We start from the raw sequence: 19820 nt of genomic DNA on the forward strand, positions 1-19820 counted from the left end.
AGCACCTATATCTGAAACAAAGACATTACAAGTTAAGACAGCAACAATGGAAAGGCAAAGACACTACAATATTGTTTGCCAAAGAATTTGGAACTCATCATTTCGTCGTTAAAACAAGATGATTGTAATGCGCACAATAAGCAAACAAAGAGTGCATGCAGCATACCAACAACCAATATAACAGAGCATGTTAGAATGAAACAGCAGGCTTACTACTGTCGAGTCCCATGCAAACCAACATGTTCAGGGAGTACAAAATTGGCATGAACAACATAGTAGCAGGCTATAAATTTTGTAACAACGACTGAGCAAGATGAAGTTATGATGGCTACATCTACAGAGCAGGGAATGTAAACCAAAAATAGAAGTTACGATGGCAAAAGCTAAAGAGGAGGGAATGTGAACCAACATGTGCCAAGTGCAATTACTTCATTTTGGCCGTGAACTAAATAATACTCCTGAACTTATAGTGAAGGGGATGCAAATCAAGATGTTTCGGGATATAAACTTGTAATGAGCAACACATAGAGGATAGTTAATGCTGGAGCTTAGGATGGACCAGATACAGAATATAGTGGGATCACCTGTGAACTTGTATAAGAGGGAATGCAAACCAATATGTTCAGCATTCCATATGTGAGCGTCATGCCAAGTCAGAGAAACAAGTCAATAATGCAGCTTTTGAAGAACAAGATGGCACGCAAAATTATTATCTAGTAGTATGACATGTTTATTTGTACTACAGGCTAGATAGCAGAGTGATAGCATGCCAAACTAAGTTCTTACTTTGTTAGCTTACAATGAAGTAGATACAAAACAATGGCATCACCTGTAGTACAGGGAATGCAAGCCAACATGTTCATGGAGTAAAAAATTGGCACAAACAACATAGTAGCAGGCCATAATTTTTGTAACAACGACTGAGCAAGATAAAGTTATGATGGCTAGATCTACAGAGCAGGCAATATAAACCAAATATAGAAGTTACGATGCCAAAAGCTATAGAGCAGGGAATGCGAACCAACATGTGCAATTACTTAAAATTGGCCATGAACTAAATAATAGCAGGATGTTACTATAATACCTATAATTTTTGTAACAACGACTGAGCAAGATAGAAGTTATGATGGCTACATCTACAGAGCAGGGAATGCAAACCAAAATGTTCAATCGCTTAAAGTTAGCAATGAACTAGAAAATAGCAAGGTGTTACGGTCATAGCTAGGAATGAACTAAGAGAGCTTCAGACAAACAAGCATCTGAACCCAGAACATGGCGCTAAAACAAGGGACTTACATTAGGAGAAGCACTCTGTGGGAGTCACATCAGATCTTCCTGGGGTTGATAGATCCGGTGATGAAGTATGCTACATGTGCTACTTGGGGTTGGAGAGACGGCCATTACACTTCATGGTTACTCATCTCATCTGCAAAAACGTAACGGCGCGTCGTTAGCACAAACAGGTTCCCCCAAGATTAAAGAAGAACTTGCAGGCAATCAATAGAAAAGCGACAGTAGAAGAGTTTAGATCATGCACGGCGCCGGTGAAGCAGATCCGGTTCATGCACAGCGGTGTCGGTGAGCAAGATCCGATGCGGTGGAAGACGGATCCGGCGAAGCGGCTCCGGTGGGGTGGACGATACCGCAGCTGAAGCGACTGCGGTAGACTGCTGGATGAGTATATGGTTTCGAGGTTCGGCGGGGATGATCCGGTCCGGTTGATGAAGGCGTCGATGAAGCGGCTCCGGCAGGCAGCCGGATGACGAAGATCGCGAGGGCTCGGGTAGGCCAGGGAAGTCCGGCGGGGATGTTCCGGTGCGGTGGTCGTGGAGGTGGGAGAGAGGGACTTGGGAAGTTCCGGTGGGTGGTCTGAGGGAAATGAATTTTTTTGGGCAGGGTTTCCGGGCTAGGGAGGTGGTGATCCAAAAAATGACGGGCATACCCCCCCACCAACCAACTTTGCTGTCATCTCCACAGGGGTAGAATGGGAATTTGGAAGCGTGTGAAATTTTTGTATTTTGTGGGCGGGAAGTTTTGCCGCTATGAGATTTTGAATTTGGCTACCGTCCAAGTATAATGATAAAAAATTGTGACACCTTACTAGTACCTCTGTTCAAGGCCGAGTGCATAATCAAATCATCATCACATTAAATACCGGTCACTACCATGATCATGATCTATCTCTGAAATTAGCGTATCCGCTAGATCTTGCAAAGTATAATGATAAAAAGAATTGTGAGATCGTACTAGTACTTCTCTTCTAGGCCGAGTGCAACAGCAAATCATCATCACGTTGAAAATTTGTTACCATGATCATGATCTATCTCTGAAATTGGCGCATCCGCTATATCTTGCAAAGTATAATGATAAAGAATTTGTGAGACGGTACTTCTGTTCAAGCCCGAGTGCAACATGAAATCATCATCACGTTGAAAGTTTGTTACCATGATCATGATCTATCTCTAAATTTGGCGCATCCGCTAATGATAAAGAAATTGTGAGACAGTAGTAGTACTTCTGTTCAAGGTCGAGTGCAACATCAAATCATCATCACGTTGAAAATTTGTTACCATGATCATGATCTACCTCTGAAAATGCGCGCATCCGCTAAAACTTGCAAAGTATAATGATACAAAATTGTGAGACCGTACTAGTACTTATGTTCAAGGTCGAGTGCAACATCAAATCATCATTACATTGAAAAGTGTGTTACCATGATCATGATCTATCTCTGAATTTGGCGCATCCGCTAAATCTCGCAAAGTATAATGATAAAAAAATTGTGAGATTGTACTAATACTTATGTTCAAGGCCGAGTGAAGGATCAAATCATCATCACGTTGAAATTTGTTACAACGATCATGACATATCTCTAAAATTGGTGCATCCGCTAAATCTCGCAAAGTATAATGATACAAAAAATTGTGGGTCCCATTTAGCAGCAGCGGTATCACCGTTTGAGAGGCTGCACGGGATCGAAAGAAAAAGGCAAGTGACCAAATATGAGGTGCCAAAAAAAATCCAAGAAAAGAAAGTTTTACAGTACATAGAGGATGACATGCGGGTCCCATTTAGCAGCAGCGGTATCACCGTTTGAGAGGCTGCACGGGATCGAAAGAAAAAGGCAAGTGACCAAATATGAGGTGCCAAAAAAATCCAAGAAAAGAAAGTTTTACAGTACATAGAGGATGACATGCGGGTCCCATTTAGCAGCAGCGGTATCACCGTTTGAGAGGCGGCAGGGGATCGAAAGAAAAAGGCAAGTGACCAAATATGAGGTGGCAAAAAAAACTCCAAGAAAAGAAAGTTGATTGCACATAGAGGATGACATGCGGGTCCCATTTAGCAGCAGCGGTCTCAACGTTTCCAAGGCGGCAAGGGATCAAAAAAGGAAGTAGCCAGAAATCAGGGGGTAAATAAAATTCCAAGAATAGAAAGAATTTTGGTTCATAGAGGATGACATGCGGGACCCATGAGTGCCAAAAATAATCCAAGAAAAGAAATTTTATTGTACATAGAGGATGACATGCGGGTCCCATTTTGCAGCAGCGGTCTCAACGTTTCCAAGGCGGCACAGGACCAAAAGAAAAATGAAGTAGCCAGAAATCAGGGGTGAAAAAAAATCCAAGAAGAAAGATTTCAATTGGGCTGCATCTGGACATCTGGGCCTTCGAACTATCCTGCTTGGCCTTTTGACTCGTACAATTTCAGCCCACTCCAAAACAGGAAAGTTCGGAATTTTCTAAAAAAAACAGGAAAGTCCTATGCTTCGCAAAAACAAAAAAACAAGGAGATTCAACATATAAGTTTGTTTATGTAAAAATAAAGATTTAATATATCCGTTTGAAATAGCTCAGAGCGCAATACACTGTTTATTGTCTGCAAAATAATCAAGATATCACATGTTTGTTGTACGGGGAGGCTGACATCGGGGACCCATGAGCCAGCAGCGTCGTCAACGTTTTAAAGGCGGCAGGGGATGGAAAGAAAAAATAAACCAAAAATCTATTGGTAAAAAATCCAAGAAAAGAAACATTTTCGTTCTAAGAGGATGACATGCGGGACCCATGAGGCAGCAGCATCCTCAGCGTTTATTGTTCATAGAGGCTGACATGTGGGACCCGTGAGCCAGGAGCGTCCTCAACGTTTTAAAGGTTGCAGGAGATCGAAAGAAAAAATAAGCCAAAAATCGTTTGGTCAACAAAATCCAAGAAAAGAAACATTTACCATTCTGAGAGGATGACATGCGGGACCCATGAGGCAGCAGCATCCTCAGCGATTTCAAGGCGGCAGGGGATCAAAAGAAAAAAAGGAAATATCCAGAAATTGATTAGGGGTTCAAAATAAATCCATCAAAGGAAACTTTTATTGTTCATAGAGGTTGACATGTGGAACCGACCTGCCAACAACGTCCTCATCGTTTCAGAGGGGGCAGGAGATCAAAAGAAAAAGGCAAATAGCCAGAAAATTAGGGGTCAAAAATAATTCCAAGAAAGAAAACTTTTATTGTCGTAGAGGATGACATGCGGGACCCATGAGCCAGCAGCTTAGTCAATGTTTCAAAGGCGGCATGAGATCGAAAGAAAAAGGCAAGTGACCAAATATCAGGTGCCAAAAAAAATCCAAGAAAAGAAAGTTTTATTGTACATAGAGGATGACATGCGGGTCCCATGAGCCAGCAGGTTCCTCAACGTTTCAAACGTGGCATGAGACCGAAAGAAAAAGGCAAGTGACGAAATATCAGGATCCAAAAATAATTCAAGAAAAGAAACTTGATTGTACATAGAGGCTGACATGTGGGACCTATGAGCCAGCAGAGTCCTCAACGTTTCAAAGGCGGCAGGGGATCAAAAGAAAAAGGAAATAGCCAAAAATCAGAGGGTGAAAAAAAAAAAGAAAATGAACTTTTATAGTACAAAGAGTATGACATGCGGGTCCCAAGAGCCGGGTTCCTCAACGTTTCAAACGTGGCATGAGATCGAAAGAAAAAGGCAAGTGACCAAATATCAGGATCCAAAAATAATTCAAGAAAAGAAAGTTTTATAGTACATAGAGGATGACATGCGGGTCCCATGAGTCAGCAGCTTACTCAACGTTTCCAAGGCGGCAGGGGATCAAAAGAAAAAGGAAATAGCCAAAAATCAGAGGGTGAAAAAAAATCCAAGAAAATAAACTTTTATAGCACATAGAGGATGACATGTGGGTCCCATGAGCCAGCAGGTTCCTCAACGTTTCAAACGTGGCATGAGATCGAAAGAAAAAGGCAAGTGACCAAATATGAGGAGCCAAAAATAATTCAAGAAAAGAAAGTTTTATAGTACATAGAGGATGACATGCGGGTCCCATTTAGCAGCAGCGGTATCACCGTTTGAGAGGCTGCACGGGATCGAAAGAATAGGCAAGTGACCAAATATGAGGAGCCAAAAATAATTCAAGAAAAGAAAGTTTTATAGTACATAGAGGATGACATGCGGGTCCCATTTAGCAGCAGCGGTATCACCGTTTGAGAGGCTGCACGGGATCGAAAGAAAAAGGCAAGTGACCAAATATGAGGTGCCAAAAAAAATCCAAGAAAAAAGTTTTACAGTACATAGAGGATGACATGCGGGTCCCATTTAGCAGCAGCGGTATCACCGTTTGAGAGGAGGCAGGGGATCGAAAGAAAAAGGCAAGTGACCAAATATGAGGTGCCAAAAAAAACTCCAAGAAAAGAAAGTTGATTGCACATAGAGGATGACATGCGGGTCCCATTTAGCAGCAGCGGTCTCAACGTTTCCAAGGCGGCAAGGGATCAAAAGAAAAAAGGAAGTAGCCAGAAATTAGGGGGTAAAAAAAAATCCAAGAATAGAAAGAATTTTGGTTCATAGAGGATGACATGCGGGACCCATGATCATGCATCGTAAACGGCTCGATCGGAGAGCGTTGAACGAGATGGCGCGATCGAGAAAAAAAACAATGCCAGAGAGGCTGCCATCTGGACCCTACATCCCTCAGCGGTGCGGATTTGCGTTGACTCGGCCGGCGAACCCGAGATTTCGAGATGCACCACGTCCCGGGACACCATACACCACGTTTTGGCCGTTTTCGTCGGGCTAGGTGGCCTCAAAAACGAGAAAAAAAACGTTTTGACATGCACAACGGAGAGACCAAAAATCGTCGGCCATGGTCACCAGCAACCACGGCGCGACTTCAACTTCGTCGGCCATGGCAACTTTTCTTGTAGTGAGAAGAGGGATGATCTACCTTGCTGGTAGAGATAACGTCCTTCATGGGAGCCGCTCTTGAAAGTCTGGTTGATGAGGTAGTTAGAGTGCCCATTATCATTCGTTGACAACAATAAACACCTCTCAAAATTTTACTTTTATACTCTCTATATGATTTCAAAACTTAAAAAGCTCTAGCACATGATTTTATCCCTGCTTCCCTCTGTGAAGGGCCATTCTTTTACTTTATGTTGAGTCAGTTTACCTACTTCCTTCCATCTTAGAAGCAAACACTTGTGTCAACTGTGCATTGATTCTTACATATTTGCTTATTTGCACTCATCATACTACTTTGTGTTGACCTTTATCCATGAGATATACATGTTGAAAGTTGAAAGCAACTGCTGAAACTTAAATCTTCCTCTGTGTTGCTTCAATGCCTTTACTTTGAATTTATTGCTTTATGAGTTAACTCTTATGCAAGACTTTTGATGCTTGTCTTGAAAGTACTATTCATGAAAAGTTTTGCTATATGTTATCTATTTGTTAGCAACTATAGATCATTGCCTTGAGTCACTGCATTCATTTCATATGCTTTATAATAGGATGATCAAGATTATGTAAGTAGCATGTCACTACAGAAATTACTCTTTTTATCATTTACCTACTCGAGGGCGAGCAGGAACTAAGCTTGGGGATGCTGATACGTCTCCAACGTACCTATAATTTCTGATGTTCCATGCTTGTTTTATGACAATACTTACATGTTTTGCTTGCACTTTATGATGATTTTATGCGTTTTCCGGAACTAACCTATTAACAAGATGCCACAGTGCCAGTTCCTGTTTTCTGCTGTTTTTGGTTCCAGAAAGGCTGTTCGGGCAATATTCTCGGAATTCGACGAAACGAAGACCAAACATCATAATTCACCGAGACGGACCAGGACACCGAAGGGGAGTCAGAGGGGAGGCCTGGGGCCCCTACACCATAGGGCTGCGCGGGCCAGCCCCTGGCCGCGCCGGCCTATGGGGAGGGCACCCTGTTGCCCCTCCTGCGCCGCCTCTTCGCCTATATAAGCCCTTTCGACCTAAAAACGCGAGACCGATTGACGAAACTCCAGAAAGACTCCAGGGGCGCCGCCACCATCATGAAACTCCGTTTCGGGGGACAGAAGTCTCTGTTCCGGCACCCTGCCGGGACGGGGAAGTGCCCCCGGAAGCCATCTCCATCGACGCCACCGCCTCCATCATGCTCCGTGAGTAGTTCCCCCATGGACTACGGGTTCTAGCTGTAGCTAGTTGGTATCATCTCCCCTATGTACTTCAATACAATGATCTCATGAGCTGCCTTACATGATTGAGATTCATCTGATGTAATCGGTGTTGTGTTTGTTGGGATCCGATGGATTGTTACGTTATGATTGTCTATCTACAAAGTTTATGAAGTTATTGTTGCTGCAATCTTGTTGTGTTTAATGCTTGTCACTAGGGCCCGAGTGGCATGATCTTAGATTTAAGCTCTATACTTATTGCTTAGATTGTATCTACAAGTTGTATGCACATGTCTATGTCCGGAACCAAAGGCCCCAAAGTGACAGAAATTGGGACAACTGGAGGGAAAGGCTTAGATATGAGGATCACATGTTTTCACAGAGTGTTAATGCTTTGCTCCGGTGCTCTATTAAAAGGAGTACCTTAATTTCCAGTAGATTCCCTAGAGGCCCGGCTGCCACCGGCTGGTAGGACAAAAGATGTTGTACAAGTTTCTCATTGCGAGCACGTATGACTATATATGGGAAACATGCCTACATGATTAATAATCTTGATGTTCTGTCTTAATGCTATTTCAATCCTATCAATTGCCCAACTGTAATTTGTTCACCCAACACTTGTTATTGGAGAGTTACTACTAGTGTAGATAGCTGGGAACCCCGGTCCATCTCTCATCATCATATACTCGTTCTACATGACATTGGAAGTAGTATCAACTATTTTCTGGTGCCATTGCTCTCATATTACTATTACTGCTGCTGTGTTACTGTTACTACTGCTCACATATTACTGCTGCTTTCACATCACCCCTGTTACTAGTGCTTTTCCAGGTGCAACTGAATTGACAACTCAGTTGTTAAGGCTTATAAGTATTCTTTACCTCCCCTTGTGTCGAATCAATAAATTTGGGTTTTACTTCCCTCGAAGACTGCCGCGATCCCCTATACTTGTGGGTTATCAGGGTCCCAGTGTTACCCTTTGCTGAACAGCTAAATACTCCTTGTTACATACACGCGTACATTGATCCCAAGGATAACACCAAAAAGTCGAGTCATTTGCTCAGAGATTATCGGCAGTTTATTGATATTCAGAAGTTATACGAAACAGGCAGGGGACAGCCGAACCCGCCACCACCTCCGCCGCTCAGCACCAAGTTCATCAAGTTCAAACTCGTAATTCTAATGAAGCTTTTCCCCCACCACGGGGACATATGAGCATGATTCACAAAACTGGTGTTTCTAGAAGAGAGATGAAGAAGCTTACGCAAGAAATCAACCTCGCGGAAAGTACCATGGCGAACATTCCGGAATATGTCGATTGGTCATCACAGAGCATCATGTTTAGTAGGGTCGACCATCCGATGTCTATCCCAAGACCAGGTCATGCTGCCTTGGTAGTCGAAGCACAAATCGGAGGATTCCGTATGAGCAAAGTGTTCATGGATGGTGGAAGCGGATTAAATCTGATATTCGCAAGCACAATCAAAAATATGGGCATTGCAACCAATATGTTGGAGGAGTCTGATACATGTTTTCATGGCATTGTCCGTACTTTGCCAGCATACCCTCTTGGCAGAATTTCCTTGAATGTCATCTTTGGGAAACCCGACAATTTCAGGAAAGAAAGGATCGAGTTTGAGGTAGTGATATGGAAATCGCAGTACCACGCTATACTCGGGAGACCAGCTTATGCCAAGTTCATGGTTGTGCCACATTATGCATACCTAAAGCTCAAAATGCAAGGCAACAATGGGACCAATGTCACTGTCCATGGAAGTTTCTCTCGGTCAGATAATTGCGACCGCGAGTTTTAGAAGATTGCTGCTAAGTTTGGAGTAAAACATGAAACTATCGACTTCCCCTCTAAGCAGTTAGCTAGCTTCTCATGACAAAGATCCCAAGCTTAAGGAGGATGATAGCATTAAGAAGTCGAAGAAGAAACCATATGATTCTGCAATAGCAGTTTCAGCTATTGCACCTTCGGCAGTTGATGACAAGGTCTCAGTCGAAGGCGCTAATACTCTGGCGATAATCGCAAGTATTCCTAAGGAAACCATCGACACCGCACCAGAAATAATCGACACCTCGAGAGCTACCGGCTCCTTAGGCGTGGATCAAGATAAGAAGGGCCCCCCTCTTACTTTAGAAGACGAGCGGTGGCATGCATCTTTATTTTCATAGAGTTTTACTTTCAATAAGGCTTTTTTAGCCATAGCAGTATTAGCTTATCTTATCGTCATATACTTATTAATGAAGATCCAAGTTTCGTTTATTCGAGTATTGAGTTGATTCGGGACACCCGGACAATTTTTTCAAGACTATTTCGCATAATACCGCGAACATTGACTTCAACAAGTGAACCCGATAAAAAAGATCGAGGGTCGCTTGTAATGGTTATACCCGAAATTATCATCTAAAGCCTCGGGAAAAATACGAGCGCTGCAATGGATGGTAATCAACGAGACTTACAAAATAACAGTACACAATTATCCTTTGCCGAAGCCTCAGGGAACATGCGAGTGTTGCTGATGGCAAGGATAAAACTACTTATGAAAGGCCCATGCCGGTACATCGAACAAGGAGGTACTAAGAGCGACGGAGTCGATGGCAGGCATAGTTCCCTCGATTTACTCGGGGGCTGCCGTCAAAACATACATCATCGGTTGAGGCAAATTGCGATTACTACGGGTTCATCGAACCCACAACATAAGCTGATCACTCAAAGAATTTGCCGTCGATAACTTTCATAAAAAAAGCATCACAATACCGATGCCTAAAAAAGGCTAAGAGCATCAAGAATTGCATCTTAGTCAACAAATACATCGGAAAATCTGCCACCGGCATTTAAAGATAAGTTGTGAGGAAGTGATATTTTGCCAAAAATGGCAAATGTGTCGTCTCCAACAAGTTATTTAAGATTGGGTAAGCAAAGTTACATCATACACATGAACAAACTTGTACCTAATGCACCCGAATATTCAAGTGCAAGAAAATATCGGATGCATAAAGTTATCATTACAATAGGAGTACAACATCATCAAAGTTATTTTTACGGAATTCCTACTAGGTCATCTACTTTCGTGCTGTCTTCTAGCCTATCAATTACAATAGAAGCAAAGACTTTTACAGCAGGATAAAATTGGCTTACATCACCATCAACATTTGCAATTGCCATCAAGTCCAATGAAGGGTGTTGCGACAGCACAAAAGCAAAAGCTGATTCGGCTCCTGCAAGAAGTTGATTGCGAACCAATTCGCGTACCTTTTTAGCATTTTCGAAGTTTACTATCAAGGCCAAAAATGACGGAGGAATTGGGTTGAGGGGAAACATCATTTTCCAGATCATCTTCATACATGCATGGCACTTGTCAAAGAACCGATGCGCTTGTTGCTCCCGATCTTGAATTTTTGCGACAGTAGCGGCCTTCAAATTATTCGTCCAGAAGACTTCATTGAAATGTGCCAGATTGGTTAAAGCATCTACACGTTCATGCACTCGCTTGTTCTCTTCTGATAAATTCAGAGCTACGACTGACAAAAGCAATGTCAAAGATGAAATCAGAAATAAATTATCGATAGAATCAAAGAAAACAAGGAAGGGACTGGCACTTACAGTTCAAGCTTTCTATTGCTTTTTGCAGCTCACTTAGTACATATCGTTATGTATCAATAGCTAGCTCGCCTTTCTTCTTTATAATAGCAGCCATGGCGTGGATACCACACATATCTTTTTCCATTTGAAAAATGCGGGCCTTCATGCGTTGAAGCCGATCACTTTCAGAATCATTAGCCGAAGAACCTTCGACAAAGGAAGGTACAGGAGCCACCTGCAAAATACATCATCGAGTATGTCAAGGAATATATACAATGTCAATTAATTTCACTCCCATCGGGAGCATGCATTCAAAAGCCAGGAACATCACAATTAAACAAGGAAAAATTGGCAACATTGCCAGCATGGAGTTTATTACAATCAAAAGTACTTAGAAAAAGCATTGTTTGAGCCAAAAGATAATATTACAACTTGACAAACAAAAATTCAAGGGGCTTGAGTCTGCGTCGATAAACTTGGGCCAGTTCTTCCGGCAGTTGATTTATTAGCCGATACCAATTCAATAAGCTAAAGTGCGCATTTGCGCGCTGATACTTTGAAAAGGATGAGGTCGATTGCTTGCCCATCCCGATCCTTCGGCAGCTCTTTCGTCATCAGCTCCATATTGGCTTTAAAGTCGTGCCCCATCAGAATCTAGAAAGCAAGGAGAGCGCCATAGGTACGCGAGGTACGTTTGAATACCTCGATGGTGCCTTCGGTGTCGACGGCGAAAGTGTACGTCAGCTGCCCCAATGACTTCTCCTGATTGGCTTTTGGGAAGATCATGACATGAAGTCTCGACATAACTCCCTTGTTCTTTCGGAGAAGAGCTCGGATGAGGTCGCCAGATTCAATTTCCATAGACAGAGCATCGGCAGAAGAACCATCCGGGAGCTTGCCCACAGAACCAGCAGGAATATCGGCATCATCTGCAGAAGATAAGTAATGGAAGTTGAAACACAATGAAATTAAGTAAAGTAGATTCAAGGATAAGACAGTAAGAATTACCAAGCAGATCCAAGGTGGATTTCTGAAGAAAATCTTCCTTTTCCTTCCTTTGGGCTTCGGCCTTCTCCCTCTCCTCTTCCTTCAACTTCTTCTTCAGTTGATCAATTTCATTTTATCAAGGAATCTGCATTTTGACGGGGAGCAACATCCATTTTTATTGCTTGATCAAGCTTTGAGGAAGTCGATTGCACCTCCTCTTGAACTCGAGCCTTATCAGCTTCGAGTGAAGAGAACTGGGAGGCGAAACCTTTCAAAATAGTGATGGCAATTTGAATGCCCTATAAAAAGAAGACAAATTAAAGTTAGCACCTTAATAACAATGCATCTTTTGAAGTCCACACTTGATTGCAAGCAGTCGAATGTAGACTCGGGGGCTGGTAGAAGGAGAACCATCATCAAGAAAAGCAAAAATCGAAACACTTACATGTTTCTCGCTTGAAGAAGGGGAGACGGCAGCTGTCGAAGGAACTTCTTTCCCCTTTGAAAGAGAAGAGGCAGTCAAAGGTTGAGCAGCCGCAGCTGATGGCAGAGCAGAAGCCTCGGAGGCTGCGGGAGTTGGCCTGCTGGGGCTCGCCTTCGCCTTCTTCGAAGGAGGCTCTATAAAGCCTTCATCTCTATAGGCATATAAATCATTCATAATAAGTAGAAGAATACAAAGCAACTTTGAGAATAACAGAAGAAACTTACAAGTCAAGCAAATCGTCTTCATCCGCAAAGCCGCCAGAAGGTCTCTTCGGCGGTTGCGCACTCGTTTTCTCCGGAGCAGCATCAACAAAGGGAGCACGATCAGCATCATTGTCATGATTCGACTCCGTTGTATCGCTTAAGTCATCAGCAAAGGATCTATGATCTGCAGAAAAAGCTTCGGGATTGGCAGGATCATTGTCTTCTTCTTCAAGAATTTCGTTATCTTCAGCGCAAGATTCTATGTTGACAGTAGAGTTACCTTCTTCGAGATTTTCTTCAGACACAGTTGGAAAACATTCGGCAGTTGACGGAACCTATCAGATTAGATGAAGATTTAATAAAGAGGAACAGAAAGTATCGAGTGCAAATATAAGCATGAACAGGAAAGAGATTCACCTCAGTTGGTTGATGCTCGAAGTCGTAAGGCTCCTGAAGGGCCAGAAGTGGAATCGAGTCCTCTTGACTAAAATGAGTCAAACGTCTAACTTCATCTAGTAGTTCCTTCTGAGACAATTCTGCAACATTGATTCTAGTATCGTCCTTAGGACCCGAATATAACCACATCTGGTGAGCTCTAGACATAACTGGTTGGATGCGGCATTTCAGGAACACATCCACAATTTCAGTGCCCATCATAGTTTGGCCGTCAGACTCCTTAATCCGAAGAATTCTATCAAACAACTTGTCAACCACAGGCTTTTCTTCGGATGTCAATATATTCTTCCAAGAATTCTTTGGCACAACTTCAAGGACATCGACAAACTTCGGCATACACATGTTAGCTGCCGATGAATCTTTGAGGTAGAACCACTTCAATCTCCACCCCTGGAATGACTCTCTCATTGAGAAATTGAAGTAATTCGCCTCCTTACGGATGACAAACCCAAATCCATCGGTGACAAAGGATCCACTGTTACTGTTGTAGCGTTTGACAAAGAAGATCTTCCACAGACGCCAGTGAGGATCAATGCCAAGAAAAGCCTCACAAAGGGTGATAAAGATAGCAAGGTGAAGGATGGAGTTAGGAGTTAGCTGCCATAACTAGATCCCGTACGTATGCAGAAGACGCCGGAGAAACTGATGGGCAGGAAAAGATAATCCTCGATACAAGAACGATATAAACATCACGGCAAAACCGGCAGGAGGATTGGGGCGTGAGGCCAAACTTGGTAATATAACATTCCCCTCTTCGGGGGAGATCAAGCCAAGGATGCGTGCCTTCTTCTCGTCACGCTTCGTCATTGTCGAAGCGGGCCAGTCACCGGGGGAATCCTTGGGCGCCGCGGTGGAACCTCCGGCGCAACCGTTTTCGTTGCCTCGGTAGTTGCCTTGGCAATGGCGCTGCTCGAGTCAACGCCGGCGGTGGCGGCGGATCTTTTCTTCTTCACCATCTTGGGATATGTTTGAAGAGTGACACGGCGGATTGAAGAACGGCGGTGGCGGCGCGGTAGCTATGAGAAGGAAGAACAAAGGAGGAAGAAAGCTGTGAAAGAGAAGAACGGGGGAAGTAAAATCTGCTTTTCTCCTTTATAAAAGGTAAGTTATCAAGGGATTGAACTGGGGAACCAGCGATTAGGTCACCACGTGTCATCAAATCCGTCATGTCAAATGACATTTCCCCCCACTACGCGCGGAAAGCGAGGAGGTGCCTCGGTCAACACGCAAGGATCAGTCATTTCCTAACTAACCACGCAGAAGTAGGGTGGGCCCACTAAGTCTCGTCCTGTCAATCAAGCCGTCGTGAAGGCCGCATCATTGATGATGTCATCAAAAGTATCGACTCCTCATATAGCATCCGAAGGAAACTGTAACATTGAGTTGCTCGACTTGAGTCTACACACGGTTGCAAGCATCCATCCCTATACTCGGGGGCTACTCCCATCGGGAGCGCTCGACGCGCACCTGATAGGAATTATTGAAGACAAAAGAAAATGGACCCGAAGATTTCAGAAGATCCAGAATCAAGCCCAGGGACTTGATACTGAGTAGGGTAACGTTGTTTTGTCATCGGCAGTTAACCCACATCGATTATGGAGTAAAATTGGGCACGTTATTCTAATCCCTTACGTACTACTCCATTCTATAGTGCCTATTGTTTTTTGGCACGGAAATTAGCGCAAGAGTATTTTTTACACAAGACCTCTAGCTGAACGATTTGAGATCAACGTAAAATTTGGTAAATCCATATCTTCCTAACTTACCATAACAAATATGGGAGCTGAACGATTTGGGAGCTGAGCTGGGAGGGAGTAATTGAAAAAAAGTTAAGCTACGACCTTATATTCTGAAACAAATGCCAAAAATCTATAGGCACTATAGAAAGGAACGGAGAGAGTATCATTTTCACATGGCTTCACTCGAAGTCTTGAAGGACCCGATATATAAGAAGATATCGGATGATTACGACAACTTGGAGAAAACATCGGCAACAGAACATTCGAGTAGTACAACTTGAGTCTAACCACAGTTGCAAGCATCCGTGCCTAAACTCGGGGGCTACTCCCATCGGGAGCGCTGGACGCGCACCCGATAAAAATATGCTCTTGATTACAAAATGATGAGAAAGGATCAAGACTTCTCGGCAACTATGGACATTCGGCAGAAGACAATTTTAGTCCCTATCTGAAGCTTTACTTTGGCCAGTCACTCGGAGGCTACTGACGTGGGCATTACCCTTCGGGTAACTAGTATTATGCTACCTCCTATGGCCCAACCAGGGGCCCATGAAGATCACCTACCGACCATGGTGGGCCAATACGTCGGTTCCGATGAAGGATTCTTGACGGATAAGGCAGGAAGACATTAAACAAGGAAAGATTAGAAATAGAACTCTTTGTAACCTAGTCGAACCCGGACAGAACTCTCGAGACCTAGCCTACAATATAAGGGCCAGGAAGGGTCCCCCGAGGGACACACAATCATAACAGATAGATTCATCACAAGTCTAGAGCTAGATCATTAGAATCTTAGCCTCTCGGTGAGATCTTAGTCATAGCCTTTGGCTACCCCATTGTAACTCGATATATTCGATAATCAAGACCAGACAAGCAGGAAGTAAGGTTTTACCTCATTGATGGCCCCGAACCTGGGTAAATCTCTCTCCCTATCTGTTTGGTATCTGATGTCTCGTGTCAGCCTGCAGGATTCCGTCAATCCTAAGCCCCAATAGGTGGGCATTGCCGAGGAGCACCCTCATCATATTGGTTAGCAGAAACGACAAGAAAGCAATAATAGTAAAGTACATTTTTGGTGTTTTTGGGTACATAGTTTGCTATAAAAATAAAGTGCGGAAAGTAAATAGAAAATAAGTAAAAGCTCTCGATGAGAGAAAAGCCCAATCCTCTATGTAGAAAGAGGACAAGCTAAGTGTGTGTGTGCTTATATGAGACTAAAGTTTCCGAGGACGGCATGGATTCACTAGCATCCGAGTTCTAAACAACGCGGTAAATATCTTGTGAAGCTTTATTCAATTAGGGGCAGAGCCTTAGTTAGGTGCAGCCATAGGCATGTGAAAATAGACCCCTTATCATGGGTCCTAGAGCCATTTTCATGTGAAAGTATAGGAATCATTAAGACATAAATGTCCCATCATAGCCATAAGATTTAGGGTCCCCGACATAAACCCCTCTAATGCAACCCATAGTGTTGGAAGACGGTTTCTATCATTCCGACCCCTCCAACACTAATGCATTACATCAAAGTGCAGCCCTATGAGCCCATATAGGTGAAGCAATAAGCAGTCGACGTTCGCATAAAACCATCATAGAACAACAGAAAAGAAGAAAACTTGACCAAATACTCATTGCATATCATATAGAATCATAGCCAGATCATCATATGCCCTCAGGAACGTGGGGAACTACTCACAAGTGTCAAACATGATACGGACCAGAGGCATAATGGTTCCAACACAATCTGAATATATAATCTCCCCACCAAATAATGACAAAGTACCAATCACGAACATGCAATAACACTAAAAACAATATCTGGGGTTCAATTCAACACAAACTATGAGGGGATGATGTCGATCTCGTAGATGGAGATGGTGGTGATGATGGTGCTGTTGGAGATGTAGATGTAGATGCCTCCTCCCAAGCCAAGGAGGAGTGGGGATGTCGATGGCGTCGATTTCCCCTTCACCGGAGGCACCGGTGCAGCAGGATCTTCCCTCTCCCGGAGTAGGAGAGAACTTTAGCCTTCGCCTCCGCCTCAATAAATCTCGGGAAAAATATGGCTTAGGTTTTTGGGTGAAACGGAGCTTCTAGAATAAAAGGGGCCCCGAGGCGACGCTCGAGGAGAAAACGGGCATGGGTGCCGCGCCCTCCCTGTTTGGGCGTGCCACCAGGTGTCGTTCGCACCTCATGGCCCCTCTCGCGTGGTTCTTTCGCTCACGACCTTTCTTCGGGTGAAAAACTGATCAGGTATTTTTCCATTGATTTTTTGCGATCCAGAAAGTCCTGAAACAAATAAAATACGAAAAAGGAGGTTTTCTGCCGGCCTCACAGGAATTAAATACCAATGAAGGGGACGTTGTAGGAAAGTCCCGGAAATCATCTAAAATGCATAAATAACAATGTATGAAGGCAAATAACAATGAAAACTAATCATGTATGTTGCAATAATAATGATGTAAAATGCATGTATCATAAACACATCGTGCGTCGTCTCCGCTACCGTTCCCCCGGTTGTCTAGCTCCCTTTACAATTGCTATTTATTCGTTCCACTTGTTTGTGTGCATTGTATCATTGTAGGAACACTTTACATTCAAAAGCAATCACATTTACATTCCGCTTCCTTCCGCATTAAAATTGAAAAAGGGATAAAATTTGCATAGCGCATATTCACCCCCCTCTGGTCGCGTCTAATACCCATTCACTCATCTTGAACTTTCCCTTCTCAACCTTGATGACGATCACCACTGATACCATCCTCTCACAGGTAATATGAAATCTTTACTTTTGATGCATGCTCATGGAAAGATACCTAAACCACATAGACAACACAAATACCATATATAATGGGTTAGTTCATGAAGCATATTTGATAAAAGCTTACCACACCAAAAGGTCCCATTTGGTACATTCAGCCTTGTCAATCATTTCTAACCGTTACTTTGGCTCATATGCTTTGGGGGCCCGTCGCCGAATCCCTGCGAGATAGTAGTGTCGGTTGTCGCCATGGTCATCGCACCAGCTAGCTAGACCTATCGGCAGCGATGACACCGCTGATTCGACCGAGGTACACTCTAGTTTGGGATTTGGTTTTTCTAATTACGATCCTTTCCATTCTAGCTTCCCATTGCGACTGCGAGGATCTGCATGCTGAGATAAAGCTATGTGTTGAAGGGTTGAACATCGCAGTTGAGAGAAGAAGGAAGCAAGGGAAAAAAGTGAAGATGTTTGAAGGAGAAAGGATGAAGATGGAACTACAATTGATAGATATTGTCCACAAACAGAAGATGATCAGACAAGTTGAAGATGAAGAATATTAAAAAATATGCTCGGGACATGGAAAATAGGCTTCATTATGCTTTGGAATTCGTTGTAATCCTAATAGGTGCTGTAATAGCACTTTCAGGTTTATATAGGTGCAAGTAGTGGATATATTTCTGAACAATCCCGATGGATGAAAACTCAAAACTCAAAATAATGTAGCGGCCAAAAAATTGGAGAAAAAACTTGGAAATAGTTCACACACAGTTAATATTAAAAAGAACGTTTGCGAGTTGTACAAAACGCAAACGATTTCTCTGTTACTGGTATTGTGCCATTTTGCAGGCCTATAGTGGCCCAACAACTACAAACCCTATAAAACTTCTCGTATCAATAAGGACCGGTAACCTTATTCGATCTCATTCCACTCCACAACCGCCTCCCTCTAGTCCCCGGAAAACTCACCTGGTCGGCGAGGCGGAAGCTATCTTCTGGCCGGAGATTTTCCTCGACGGAATGCCGATGACCTACTGGAAGGTACGTTGGCCGGGCCTGCCGCTGACAAAACCGGTCAAGCCAGCTCGTCCTTGCCCTCCTCCACGGACCAACCCGTCCTCACGCTCCACCTCGGCCGGTTCCGTAAGGTTTACGATCTTATTTTTGACATATTTAACTTATATTTATAGCATGCTTCTACTATATGAATGGATCTATCTATAGATTGTTAGCCATGTTTGTACCACCGATCTACTCTAAGCACAATTGGATGTTCATATCACAGATCTACCACTCTAGGCACTTGCCTGTTTATAGCACAGATCTACTCTAGAATGGATCTTAGCTTTTGTTCGATCTATATGTTCTAGTATTATGTAAGCTAGGTAGATCCGTAGATAACTACTTTTCTATTTGTTTTAAGTTATTAAATTGAGCTATGTTTTTATAATATGAATGATATTTTGGTGTCACTTCATAATAATTGTACATCCTCGGCTTTGCACAATCACCTATGAATAGAAAGACAAATCATTTTAAGTTGCATCTATTTAATTTTGAATTTTGTATTCTTATGTCTAATTCCAATGATTGTTTTCTGTTGTTTGTCGGTCTTGTACCATGAATCTAGCAACAAGGAGTGTGAGAATGCATGCATATGGGGTGGTGATGTGGAGTGTGAGTATTGCGCTCAATCTCTTCCTCCACCAGATGGCAGAGACACAACAAATAGAAAGTGACAACAGAGACGGGTGGAGGAGATGCATCGTTGCAAGATGAACTATTTGTGCAAATATCTCATTCTTATAGCTAGGAACTGAATCTATGTTGTGATACATGTATACAAATGTACAATTATACAAAAAATAAGTTTGCAATGTATTTGCATGCAGTGTTGAGTTATGACCTACCGGGTACAACTAGTTATTGGAAAAACGTGTTATTGCAATGTATTTGTTCAATTTGATGTTGAACCAATAATTTTAAACTTTCACTAAACTTTAGTTTAGGTACGTTCCCATTCTAAATCCCATCTGTTGTTGGTAATTCCCATTTTGAAATCCGAAATGCACTACTCTCGAAAAAAGGAATCCGAAATGCATTCACACAAACAGGTTTCAGCGTCCGG

The sequence above is a fragment of the Lolium perenne genome, chromosome 7 (assembly GCF_019359855.2).
Source record: "Lolium perenne isolate Kyuss_39 chromosome 7, Kyuss_2.0, whole genome shotgun sequence".
In the NCBI taxonomy this organism is placed as follows: Eukaryota; Viridiplantae; Streptophyta; class Magnoliopsida; order Poales; family Poaceae; genus Lolium; species Lolium perenne.